The 13302-nt window shown below is 41.2% G+C and overlaps 2 long non-coding RNA genes across 2 annotated transcripts in view; both read left to right on the top strand.

The window, feature by feature from the left end:
- The window catches only part of LOC146655576 (uncharacterized), a 249683-nt gene that overhangs the window by 103712 nt on the left and 132669 nt on the right, over positions 1-13302 (top strand). The window lies entirely within an intron of this gene.
- Positions 649-2193, top strand: LOC146655584 (uncharacterized). Its single transcript, XR_014914271.1, has 3 exons — positions 649-759; positions 1634-1730; positions 1938-2193. It is a non-coding gene; the product is annotated as an uncharacterized LOC146655584 (long non-coding RNA).

Raw genomic sequence — 13302 nt, 5'->3', positions numbered from 1 at the left:
ATAAACACTGCCTTTCCCAGTGGGCCTGAGATCATGAGAGGATGCATGTCATTCTCAAGATGTAAACACATCAGGAGGATACTGAATGCAATAGGAGCCAAAATAAGAGGGGGCAGACAAAGAAAGGGTGGCTGTGTGGGTGTGTGTTCCTATTGTTTTCAATATCAAGTTGCTATAATAATTGAAATACAATGATCAAACGAAGCAATATAGACAAAGAAAGCGATAAAATTGATGCCTTTTTTTGTTGTTGCAGGGAATAAACAGCTAACCTTGGGTGACAAATATTAAAAAATTCAAGACTTACTTCAATATTTTCTTCTTTTTTTCATTCTATGGCAATCTACCAGTTTTTCAGTCTCTTCTAGCCAAGTGCTTAGTGTTCATATATTATTGTAATGTGCTACAGCGAGATTTGACGGCATGACACATGATTTACTACATGATCAAAACCAGAGGGAAATACTAAAAAGCACAAACATGTTGGAAAAGGCATCCTCGGGAATCTTCCGACATCTCAAGTCTCCTTGACAACTTTGGCATGGCGAAAGAATGCTTGTAATCTCCTCTGGCGGGGACGGATCCTGGGGCTCAGGCCGGCTGTGGAGTGGACAGTCCTATTGTTGCTTAAAACCTCAAAGGGGAGAAGGAAGATAGGACAGCAAGCAGGAGGCCAAAAGAAAAGACTTGAAAGGAGAGGACCGTGGAAGCAGTTAAATATAGAGCAGGGATCGATGGATTAATGGTGGGGCACTGACGGTAAGGAGCATGTAGCAAATTCCTTTAATCCTCATCATAAAACCTGGTATCTGTCAACTTGTACCTGCGGTAGCGTTTCTGTAATATTATAATAGTTTTAGTTTGATTAGGTTTCAATGGCTTTCTGACAATGAAATTAGCAGAGATTTTTATTTGTAAAAAAAATCTCCTTCTTGCTGGATGTTAATGGGGTTTTTAGGCATGACGTTTACTTTCTACTATTTCATAGGAGATGAAATGAAAGTAGTGTGTGTAAGCACAGAGTTAACAAACAGAACTAAAAAGTAAAGAGCAAAAAAAGCATTTTAGTTATCTATAATTAAGAAATAAAAATGGAAAAGATATTGTATGCTTGCAAAACTAACAAAAATAAATAGACCAGATGTGTTTGGTGGATATCTTTAAGGCAACAGCAGTGTCTACATTACTATAAGTCTTTTTATTTTACTTATTCAGAAAGCCTTACATTTTACCACAAACAAACACATCCATGCAATAATATAAAACCAAAAATTAAACTGAAAGGACACAGCCTGAACTGGAAAATTAATTAATTAAGTAGATGTAATTAAAAAAAAAACAATTGTAATCAAAAATATGAAAAATACATGCAATATAAAACAGTAAAAAACTGGTTTGAACAGAGCTGAGTGGGAGGGACCGAGTATTTTGGAGATTATGTTAAATCAAGGCCAGTTAGGAGAGGGGGTGGAGCCCAAGGCCAGACAAAGACTGAAAAGGATGTGCCAGTGGCATTTAAATGGGCAAAAGAGTGAGGAATAAAACAAAACGTTTAAAAAAAAAAAAGGCAGGCGAGAGGAAAAAACAGAGTTTCTCCTCCATGGCTGACACTTTTTTCTGGGTCCTCAAGCAGATGCTGAGGCAGATGGTGGTGAATTAACAGAAGATGGGAGAAGAAGAAATGGAAAAGCCTAAAATGGGCCCACGGAGGGCACACATTAAAATATTGTGTGAGTTTGTGCATTTGTGTGTACACGCATTAGTGTATGCATTTGTGTGTTTGTGTGCAGAGTACGCTGGTCCAGAGGAGAGGCTGTTAAACAGTATCTCAGCTGGGAGGACTAAAGAGGATGGGTGGAGGATTCCCAGTCAGAGATAGAGCTCGCGATAATAATCACAGGCGTGAAATTACAATGCTGATATTTGTTGCACCCCAGGGTGCGGTACGGTGAGGCTATCGGAGCTTGGAGAGCCCACATATCACCAGAGGCCTGGGCTGGCTGACGGTCATCAATGATCAGAAGAGCGGTCCCTCGCCCACACCTCTGCCCGCACGAAGAATAATTTCAGCAGAGTCACAATGCAAAACAGCCTCATCTGTGGTGTTTATGTTAAAATGCCTGTGCTTTCATTTTTTCTGAATTTGTGTTCACAGCAGTAGTCATGAAATCAGGCTTTCAGTGAAGAAATTAATAAAATAGGCTATACAAAATCAGATGCTGTGATTTTACTGGGCTGTAAAGCTGTGATTATCACGGCTAATCTGAGCACTTTCCAGCACTCTCTTTTAAAATTATTGCAGTAAAATTAAACTAATGCAGAAATAATACCGTGTTTAAAAGCCTAAATGGTTACTTTATCAGGTGCGCCGGATTACATCTGTTACTGCCTTGCAGATGTTTACTGTTCTTTTGACTTGAATCAGCCCCCTGCAGGAGATAGGACTGATTCTATGGCACACAGTCGAGTCTGATTTGTACATCTGTGGCTGAAAAAGGCAATTTGACAGTTTAACAGAATCACATTTTTAAATAAATCAGTGGGTTCTAAGTAGATCCAGACTCATTTAAAAAACATTCACTTTTAACTATGACTGCTCTTAGATTAGACTGACTTTTTAGGAACCTAAAACAGAGAGCCTGTATGCAGAAATCTCCAAGATTTTCTTTCACTGATCCTTTTAGAAAACTATGATACAGCCACCCATGTTTGCTTCTTGGCTTATCAGTCTTACTAGTCATAATAGGTCAGAAAATTACACCTAAGGTAAAGTAATCGCTGTGATTTTTTTCTTCTTGGCTTTGTACAGTAAATGCCACATTGCTATAGTTGCTTCTACTTTATTCTTCCCATCGTATCTCTGCCATATACCAACATTTCTGCTTTGCAACAACTCCTAAAGTAGATGCATGATGCACATGATGATTTCCCCTCTATGGTGTAAAGGAATAATATTTCAAAATATGTATGTTAAACTCTTTACCCTTATAGGAAAGTAGACACAGCGCTCTGCCTATTTGACAGATCTTTCAAAAATGCATACATTTATTTCAGGGTAAAAATGAATATAAATAAAATATAAAATATTTTTTCAGGGTTTGACGAATGAAAACTGAGTGTCATCGTTGCAGTTTTCAGCATATGTTACCATGGAGACATCTGCATCTGTGTAAGTTTTTGCTGACTTCTTATAGTTGCTGCAACTTTCGGCATGTTGCCGTGTAGGGTAGCGCTCCCTGCCTGTTCAACTCGTTCAGCTCTCAAATCAGAAGCAGAAAAGTGGGTGGACGTATTTCAGCCAGAATATTCTCCTGGCCAAGAGCCAAGCTCTGACAAGATATGACACCACATTTTCTCCCATTCACTCAGTGAAGGGGGGAAAGAAGCTCATTTTCATGTCCATCATCTCCTGCTCTTGCCACTGCCTCTGTGAAAAGCCCAGCCTGCCTCCCCCATTTCTGGGGTGAAAGTGAAAAGTAGATGTGTTGTCAGGGCAAAACTGATAATGGTTGTGGGACACAGACTGATCCCAATTGCCCTGCTTTCAGCCCCTGCCACCCCCATGGTCCTTGCCACTAAAGGGTTCACTGACAGATGGGACGGGGCACTGTGGGACAGAGTGCTGATCTGGCATAAAAACACAGCAGAACAGGCTTTTTTCTTGGCACCACAGGCCTGCGCAAATAGTTTACCATTTAGACCATTACAGGCTGTGTTCGGCCTTGCCGTGTAGATACTTTGAACTTAATCAAAAGTTCACATTTTTAGAAAGACAAGATGTTTCATTTACAACATTATGTAATTGAACTTTAAAAGATCACTCCAAACTGATTACACAATTTGATAAAGGTGCTGGAAAACCACTCACTGTTGAATTAAGTTCAACGTTTGCCTATTCCCTAATTAATTTATGTTGAACTGGGGAGTCATGCCCTTTGAAGTGACTCCTTTAGTTTAAGGAGTCATTCAATGTGACATTCAATACTATATTCCAAACTTAAGGACCAAAGCCTGCTGAGCACAGTACGTTTACCCCACTGCGTTTAATTTCACCCATTTGTAAAGTAGCCGAGTGGCTACAATGCATGGTGGTTATTACTTCGCAGGCACTATTCATTCAGATAAGTATCACCTCTCAGCAGAGGGAGAGATAACTCGAGGGGTCTCTCACCAGAAGGAGCAAAAAGTGAAGGTCATTATAATGTCATCACAAGTTATCCTGCTGACCCCGAAGTCACAGAGACTGAATAATGTCCTCTGGAGCACAAGAATAGGACATGAGGGCAAGAGGAACAAAGAAAGGGACAGTTACAGAGAGGAAAAGAGACATGTTGACAGACAGGAATTGAGCAGAGGGAAAAAAATGGAAATAATAACATATTACAATAACATATTATTCTGTTTATAATGAACGATCCTGCTTTGGATCAGGTAATATATAAGCTGCCTGTTAGATTTATACCAGAGAGAATAGGTTGGTAAAGATGCACTTTATCTTCAGACATGAAAACAACCCTACCGCTCTGGCACAATCCCAGCAGGAGCTGGGGGGGAAATTGCCGTTTTTACATTTCTGTATCATTTTCCCATAAGGAATACGGATAACAAATGAAATATTCAACCCGATTGTCTGGTTTATTCCTTTTATTATCCACAAATATCAGGCTGGCAGTCAAAGAATGGCTCGCCTCGTCTAGGGGTCCCTTCCCACTTGGGGCCTGACAGCCTATCAAGTCTCCACGCATAAATAGGTCAGGATTGTGTGAGCACTTCAGTACGTTATATTTTAAGGTTTTCACCTTGCAGAATCACTAAACAGAAATTGAAAATTACAGAGAAGATGAATTGCTGTGAACAAGAAACCAAATAAGCAAGATCAAATCCACACAAGAGCCTGTAGATCCATAAATAACAGGATGTTGCTCCTCATCGCTAACATATCTCTCCAGCATGCGTTTTCTAAGCAGAAGTGTGCGATCCTGCTGTGGCAGAAGCCCGCGTGTCATCTGGTCGCAAACCAGGAGAGACAGATGCCCACTTACAGCACCGTCGTAACACAATGAGTCTCATCAGATATTAGTAATTGACCATTAATGAACTCCTCGTGATAGCCCACTGAGGAATACACACAAAGGCCCTGGGGACCATGTGGCAGCGGGAGAAAGGGCCTCATGGTATTAACATACTCCCAAGGCTACAAGAGGCTTTTAAATGGCCAATCAATACAGAGCATTCGTTCATCATGCCCTCTGAGGGACCCTAGAGGTGTTTGCCGTGTGTTGAGAGAAGAAAAGGGAGAAGTGTGCTGTCAAAAGCCCTATTCTTTGTGAGTGATGAATGTGAGAAACCAAACATGAGCTTAATTTGTCGTTTGCGGGGGTAATTTCTTATAATCTATCAAAGAACAAGCTCACACCGGTACTCAAGCTCTTCTCATGTCTAAGAAGCCTGTCTTTTCAAAGGGAACATCAACATTTTAACCGATACTGTAAAACCAGGACAAGGACATCACAAATATCATGTGACATTTACTGTACATATCCCATTAGATAGCTATGAATAAAGCCAGACTTCCTCTGCGCCACATAGTTTTACTCTTAATTTTCTCATTTGTGTTATATGGCACAATGAAATGGATATCATTATATAGAATAGCACTATCATACAAATACCATGCTGTGTCCTTGAAGGCAGCATAATAAATGGTTCATCACTGGCAACCAAATGGCAAGACAAATTTATGGCTACTGATCTCTTCTCATCATCAGAGCAAAGTACTCAGTAAAATTTCATTGTAACTTCCAGGGAAATAAATAAATTTGGCCCTTGACCTTGAAGAAAAATCACCTCCCACACATCCAGCTTGACTTGATGGACCCCTCTGCCTCTTTCACACCCCCCTTCTCTCTCTTTCAGTCGCCTCCATACATCTTACCTTCTTTGTCACTGTGTCCATAGGCTAAAGATGGGTATCGCACCTTCACTAGCTCTATACTTCGACCCCCTGAGATTTGTGCAAGCGAGTGTTTCTGTCTCCTCTGTCTCTGCTGAGACCCCAACCCACCCCCGCAAGGAGCAATGATAGAAAGATAGGGGGAGTGCGAATACAGAAGATCTTCAGGGAGGGACTGACAGAAGAGGGAGAATATGTGGAGTGGGGTTGGAGGAAGAAGATGGCGAGAAATGACAGGAGATTAATATGCAGAGGGTCTCAGTTTAAGTCAAGAAAAAAGGACAAAAGTAGAAAACAATAAAGGGAGCAAAGCCCTGGATGCTGGGCATCTCTGAATTAAACACATAGCTGTGGGCTAAGGTGCTGTCAGCCTGGGTGCAGTGACATTCCTGCCTGATAATCTGCCCTGCCATAAAATTAGAATAGCAAATACCCCACTGACAGAGATGCATGTCCTCCCTCTCTTGCGCCACCATAAAAAACTCCTGCCAGTGTCTTGGAATGCCACAAACTTCAATTTAAATTTACTGCGCCGCAAAAGGAGAAGTGATATGCATTCGAAAATTTTAATAACCTATTAAGTTATGACTTCAATTTCATTTTATGAATATTTTCCTTGGGGAGCGCTGCCGTCGCAAGAGAAAGACAGAAATTTAAAAAAGATAAATAGTGCCATTAATCTATAACATTGCGCTCCCATTATTCTTGAAAATGAGAAGTTATTTTTGCTCAGATCGTCACATAATTATCTCCTTATACTTGACTTACAAGCCAGAAAATGACCATGTTTGAAAAATTTGAGGACTGTCTTTTGTTTCAGGGGGAAAAAAAATCATAATTTGTCTTAATATATTGTCTATCTGACAAGGAATATTTGAAGTTGATTAGGCTTCAATGGCTTTATTATTAACAACTACTGGTTCAGTAGGAGATAAGTACTCCACGTCTGACATGCTGTGAGATACAATTGCTCCAAAGGTCAGTAAGCCTGCTCTATTTTGAAAGATCACTAAACTATAAATTCTCCAACATCATTTATAGTCCAACATCGTGCTTTACCATTTAAACTGCTTTTAAGCTGCAAAACTATTAAACAACTCATCTCAACTCCACTTTGTGGAGGGTGAATGTGGGAGTGCAGCAGGGTATAATAGCTTTAATCTGTCTGTTGTTTGTCTCATGGGCATTAAACACCATCTTGATATGAGTGAGACTACAGTGCACACAGGAGGGGGTCCTCATAATATTTAATAGGTCATCAAAGGGAATGGGGGGTAGACTGCTGACATTTGCCTGGATAGTTAGGAGAAACCCCAGGAGTTGTCATATGACTCATTACCAGAGCACAGTCGACTTGGTTGCATCATCGTTCAAAGAGGCTGTCTGGCAGAAAAATCATAATCCAACACATATAACTATTCAAGTCACAATGGCTCCATTAAGTAGCATGAGATTTTGATTCTTGTTTCCACCCTGAAAATAGAGACTAATCAGTTAATAAAATTCTATTACTGCCACCATGAATGAGATAGTTGCTGTCATTAGTGTGGAAAAACCCTGTGAGTAAAGCGGCCTGAGCTGGTGCCATGCTGCAGCTCAAACGAGGGCTTTCCACAGACAGATGCGGGCAGGCTGTCTCGCGGCTGTGTCTCTGTTGGCGTACCACTTCCCCTGCCAGCTACCTCTGGTCAAAGTTTAAAAACTGAAGCCTACCAAGATGATGAAAGGACATCATTTGGAGCTTCAAGATTTTCCACAAGAGGGAAAAAATGAAATGTGGTGAGCGGGACAGCTGCTGACCTCCTCGGGCCTCCTGGACAGCAGGTGTCAGAGAAGCATGGTGAGAGTCAAACTTAATGAGTACCCCGCAGTCTATTTTATACTTAAATAGCCTTTGGATGTATTTAGATTGACACAAGAGAGGCCCATTTGTCAAATAATGAATCTAAACATTGCTGTTGTGAGATGAAGCTCTTGATTTTAAAAATTTTGGGAAAAATCTGCCTTTTTTTCCTCTTTACATTCAAACACTGCATAAGCACAACAGGTCATACTTAAGAAAATTGTTGTTTTTCTTGGGCTGTCATTCAATTAAGCTTAAGCTTAACAACCTATATTTTAAAAATAAAACTTTTTTATGTTAGCTTCCAGCAAATTTGAAGTCGTATCAAGCTTATCCTACCTTTGGATTGAGCTAAAATATTTAGATTAGGGGATGGCAAAATGGGGGAATTTGCAAGTCCAGAAATACATATAGAGAGAAACACAAAACATGTCATTTTAATTCCCAGAGTTCTAAATACTTTCAACAGGATGGAGTTTACTATTGATGAAAACAAGAGCCCAGTGTTGGAGGATGGTTCAGCATCCACCAGCTTTTTAGACCCAAGTGTAGACTGAGCTCTGACCCCGGTTCACAAAATCCTCGCCATACAGAAGCAAACAGAACACGGACATTTCAAAAGAAAATTTAGCTGTCACTTCCAAGACCCCTCAAACTTTAGACAACCCCCACAGCCCTGCAAAAAAACAGCAGCAGGGCACTTAAATGCCCCTCACACATTGATTCCTTTTCCCAAGGGCCCAAACCAATTTCTCTTGTTTTCAGACACTCTCCCTCCCTGAACCTGCAGTGGCCATCAAAGACATTCATCCATCCACCCAGGATGACTATGACTGATCTTGCCACCAAACGATCAATTTGTATTTGCTCTGTCTTTCTCCATTTTTTTCTTTTCTACGTGTGCGTTGCGTTGTTCTTTCCCTCCTTCTCATCTCTTTCCTTCTGTTTCCCTCACTTCATCCTCTTGCTATTTTGTTGATGTGCAGAATATGATGAAAAAGTGAGAGTGCAGATGGCTCTGACACCGTGGCACGTGAAAGCAACAAACCAATCACTATTTGACCTTGGAGAACAACTAATTCATATGTTCATCCATCCATTTGACACACCTAACTTTCCTTTTCATTTCAGCAAAATTCACGTGAACATTAATGTAAAATATCCAGTAATAGGTCTTAGTGCAGTTTGAATTTGCGAATTGCACACTAAGTTATTTCAAACAAGCTTCAGCATGCCTGATTTGTTCAGTAGTATATGTCTCTCCTTCATTCATTAAGTTGTAATTGGACATGATTCTCATCCAGGAATGCGGCATCCTCGGATTCCTCCAAGGCACGCAAGGTGATGATGACAGTGCTAGAAAGAGCTGTTAATCCATCTTGTAATTGCGCCGAGCAGATTGCAGGGTTGGACGTGTCTGTGAAAAGGCTGCAGAGAAGCATTTGTCACCAGACGTGAACAATAGGAGGCATTGTGTATTTGAGTGTATCTGCATGTGCAGTGAAAGCTTTTGTATGTATTTGGGAGGGTGTGTGTGTGTGTGTGTGTGTGTGTGTGTGTGTGTGTGTGTGTGTGTGTGTGTGTGTGTGTGTGTGTGTGTCTGGAGGTGGTAAATGAAGGTAAATGTGTTGTTTATACGTGTGATTCTGGTATATGTTATAGTAAATGGCCTTATGTGTGTGTGTGTCCTGCATCTTGATGTGCATAGTGGTGTGTGTGTGTGTGTGTGTGTGTGTGTGTGTGTGTGTGTGTGTGTGTGTGTGTGTGTGTGTGTGTGTGTGTGTGTGTGTGTGTGTGTGTGTGTCGGGGGTCCCTTTTCCTTACTATTCACAGACAATTTGTAAGGCCGGCTGTTGAAGTCAGGCTGAAGCTCGTGGAACAGCTGGAGCCTCTCAATGATTGATAAACGTGGCGGCAAGAACTTCATCTCCCCCTGAATGAAGACAAAGGCCCCACAATGCTCAGCCAGTGTGTTACGCCTGCCTATCGTTAAGTGCGGGCTGCGGACCTGCCCCGGTCCTCAGCTGGGGGAGTCGAGGTGCCAAGAGAGAGGTCAGGACCCAAACTAATTACCATTTTATGACAAAATGGTTCTTTCTTTGTGGTTATATAATTGATTTACCTTTCAGGGGGAGATCATTATTAAGTGGCCTTGGGAGGGTGGGATTAAAAGGAGGCAAAAGGAGATTAGCTTCACTTTTACATGTCCTCAGTGTCATAAAAGTGCAAACCAAATATGTCTACAAATATGAATAAAGTAATTACACAGCCTGAAATAAAGCTATATCATATACCATTTGCATGTGATTGAATATCCTTTACAAAGAACTACCATGAAAGCAACAAATGGACTATTTAATATTGAATTGTAGAAATCACTGACCCCATGAGTGGGTATGTGTCATGAATTACGTACTTCCACCATGAAAACAGTAAGCAAATAATCAGTTATGAATGATTAAAAGTGTTTTTCAGAGTTGTATCGATTCTGGCAAATACCGCCACATTTTCCAGGGAGAGATTTTAACAGAGACGTGTTCAGAGGTCCGCTGCCTCGGTGTCGTAAACTTTTGCCTGTTTGTGACCCATGCAGGAGCAGGTCAGTGACTCAGAGCAGGGCCAGCTCTGTCAAAGTCACCATGGGGGCTGATAATTGTTACATTTGGCTGTGATGATTCCCACCCAAGAATCTGCTTCATGTGACTACACAGTGAACAGCCAATATGTGTGCCGGCATCTGGATTTTGCATTTTTGTCATCTTATGTCATCTTTCCAGTCAAAGATTTGAAAATTTGAAAATTTGAAAAATCTGCTGCTATTGCACAATGTTTGTTTTTGAAAGGTCTGACTTATGTCTTCAATACATCGTTTGCTTATGCGCATTACCTCTTATAGTTGCAAGCATTTCCTTCTGTGAAACAAATGATGTTTTGTACTCCCAACTTTCTCTCTTGGACTCAGAGAGCATTGTAGCCTGCGTACATCCATCCTTGACCTATTTAATGGCTGGGTTCTGTCGAAGACCCGCTGCACAAATTGAAAAGTTTTCAGTCACTAAGTGAAATGCATGGCTCTGCCTCCGCTCCAGAAAAATTGGGGATTGTTCTATTTTAATTCCAGACTCAATTTCAGACGTCCTCCACGCTGCAACAAAAGTGGATTTCAGACCCACGGTTGTTGACATTTCAGCTGCCAGGACACACGATGAATGAGTGAATATTGATGAACACAAAAGATGTACCCAGGCCATTTTTCCTCCGCTCTCTGTTATTGTTGGTGTGGAGGTGGGGAGAAGAGGAGAGATGAAGCGCCCTTTGGCTCCCCTGGGAGCGAGGAACCCCTCTCCATATTCAGAATATTCCCTGTGAAGTTCAGAAAGAGATATCAATCTCACTTTGAGGCTCTGGGCCTTCATTTGTTTGTGAGAGATGCGGAGCGCTGCTCAGATGACTGTGCCAATTCTTCAAATCCCACTTACAGTAGGAGTTCGCACAAACACGCACACCGTACACTGCAGAGCATCTGCCACTTCCCTCAGCCTCTTAGTCTCAGGCATCAGGGTCTGTGGCAGTGGAGAGTGCACGGTGGCACTCTTAGGTCTTGATTGAGGAAGCAGTTGCAGCTTTGTCAGCATACTCTGGTTGTTTGGGCAGAAGCAACACAAGTTGTTGTTTTTTGTTGTTGAAGAAAAATGAGAGAGAACAAAAAAGACCTGACATATTGCAGGTGAATTTAAAGTTATTTTGTTGGTTTGCTGATTGATCAGCGAAGCCACTAAACTTTTAGCACTTTGATTTTTATTGCAGGCATCAGGAAAGTGGAGGATGGGGTAAATATGGAGAAGACACTCGTCTATGTCACGTACTTCCTAATTAATGGACACCTGAGCTCCCAGCTTCACTATATTTGAATGCTGCAATTTATTTATTGATTATAAAATGCAACTTCTCCCATCACTAACTGGTTCAAGATCATTTTGCACATCGCCTCTCGTTCTGCCTTAATTTTTTGTCAGCTCCTTAATGCTTGCTCTCCAACTAAATAAATCTAAGAGAAACTGATTAAGAAGAAATATCCCAAGCTGAATATGATGGATAAATACAGAATGAAGCATGGTGTAAAATCATTAGGTGTAAATAAACACACCTAATATTTCACATGGAGAATTATTTTCTGTTGCTATATAATTTATCTCACAGCTTTTTGTTTGTATGTTTGTTTTTGAGCACATGCTGTCTCGTGACAGGCAAATCTCTTTAAAATATTATAGAAGACATTTACTCCTATTCCCTCTCTCCCTCTAGCTCTGTCTCTCTTCACACCACCTTTGCACATCTCTCCTAAAGACACCATTGTGTCAGGTGCACAGCCTGGCTATGGTTTGGTTTTAGGAAGGCAATGGGCCATGCAGGCCTTTTTTCCACAGTGGGATTCTGAGTGGAGTCTTTGCCCTCACATGCATTCAGTTGGGCCTGCTTTACCAACACTATTGATTGCAGGTGATGTTCTGGACTCAGTCCAGCTGACCTCGAGGGGGCATTAGATACATCATTGTCCGTAGAGGAGCCTCTAGAGACCAGAGAGAAGCAGCACGTGTGTTAAGGATTCTGACTGACCAGAAACTGCATCTGTCGGTTTTTAGGACATAAAGCATCTGGGCTGAGTGGTGTATGTTTGAAGAGTGAAGTTCGATGATCTCAGTAGTGAAGCAGGAAATAGATACTCCACAGACAAAAACGTTTTCAGCTGACCATTCATGCACCACATAGAGTATTCCTCAACTTCTTCACCTTTTCCTTTTGCCCGCTAATTAGAAATCTTAATATGCAATCATGTTAACATTGGGTCTAATTTGTGCACCGTGCCTCTTTGTTTCTTACACACCTCACAGCAATTGATGGATATCCAATGAGACGCAGAGTCCCTGCCAAAGGGAGTAGCTCTGCAGCATGTGACACATCGCTGAGGCTGTGGGGAAGTACGCCTTAAATTAATTAACATCGGACCTCTTGTAGCTGTTCACTTCTGTAAACAAACATTTTAATATGCAGTGATTAATTAAATCTGCCAAGCTCCTCTGCCCCTCCCATAGATCTTCCTTCACTCTTACTTTCCCCATCTTGTTAAAGAGTTTATTATGTGCTGTGCAAGATTCCCAACTTTCACAACAACTCCAGGAACGCTCCTTCAAGGCATAGATTCTCTAAACGTTCAACCTGATAGGTGATATTTTATTTCTGCTGTCCTGTTTGCTTCTAGAATTTCCATTTCAGATGAAAACTGGGACCGATTCTTACATGAAACTTTTAAGGAAAGGATTAACAACATTCAGTGCAAATCTGCAAGAGCCCTCATCTCTTTAGAAGCTTCTGGGTTCTCCCTGCTTTGGCTGACTTCAATGAATAATCTTTTTTCTGGCATCTATTATACTGTAGCAGTTTACTATGTGCAAGTGTCTTATTATATCCAATAAGAAAAAAAATGAATATTAATGTGCAGGCTTTA

Source organism: Rhamphochromis longiceps, linkage group LG13 (assembly GCF_057381845.1).
Source record: "Rhamphochromis longiceps isolate RC_006_pf linkage group LG13, R_longiceps_female_GT1.1, whole genome shotgun sequence".
In the NCBI taxonomy this organism is placed as follows: domain Eukaryota; kingdom Metazoa; phylum Chordata; class Actinopteri; order Cichliformes; family Cichlidae; genus Rhamphochromis; species Rhamphochromis longiceps.
Note: the sequence above shows the minus strand (reverse complement) of the source record. Positions and strands in the feature narration are given on the sequence as shown.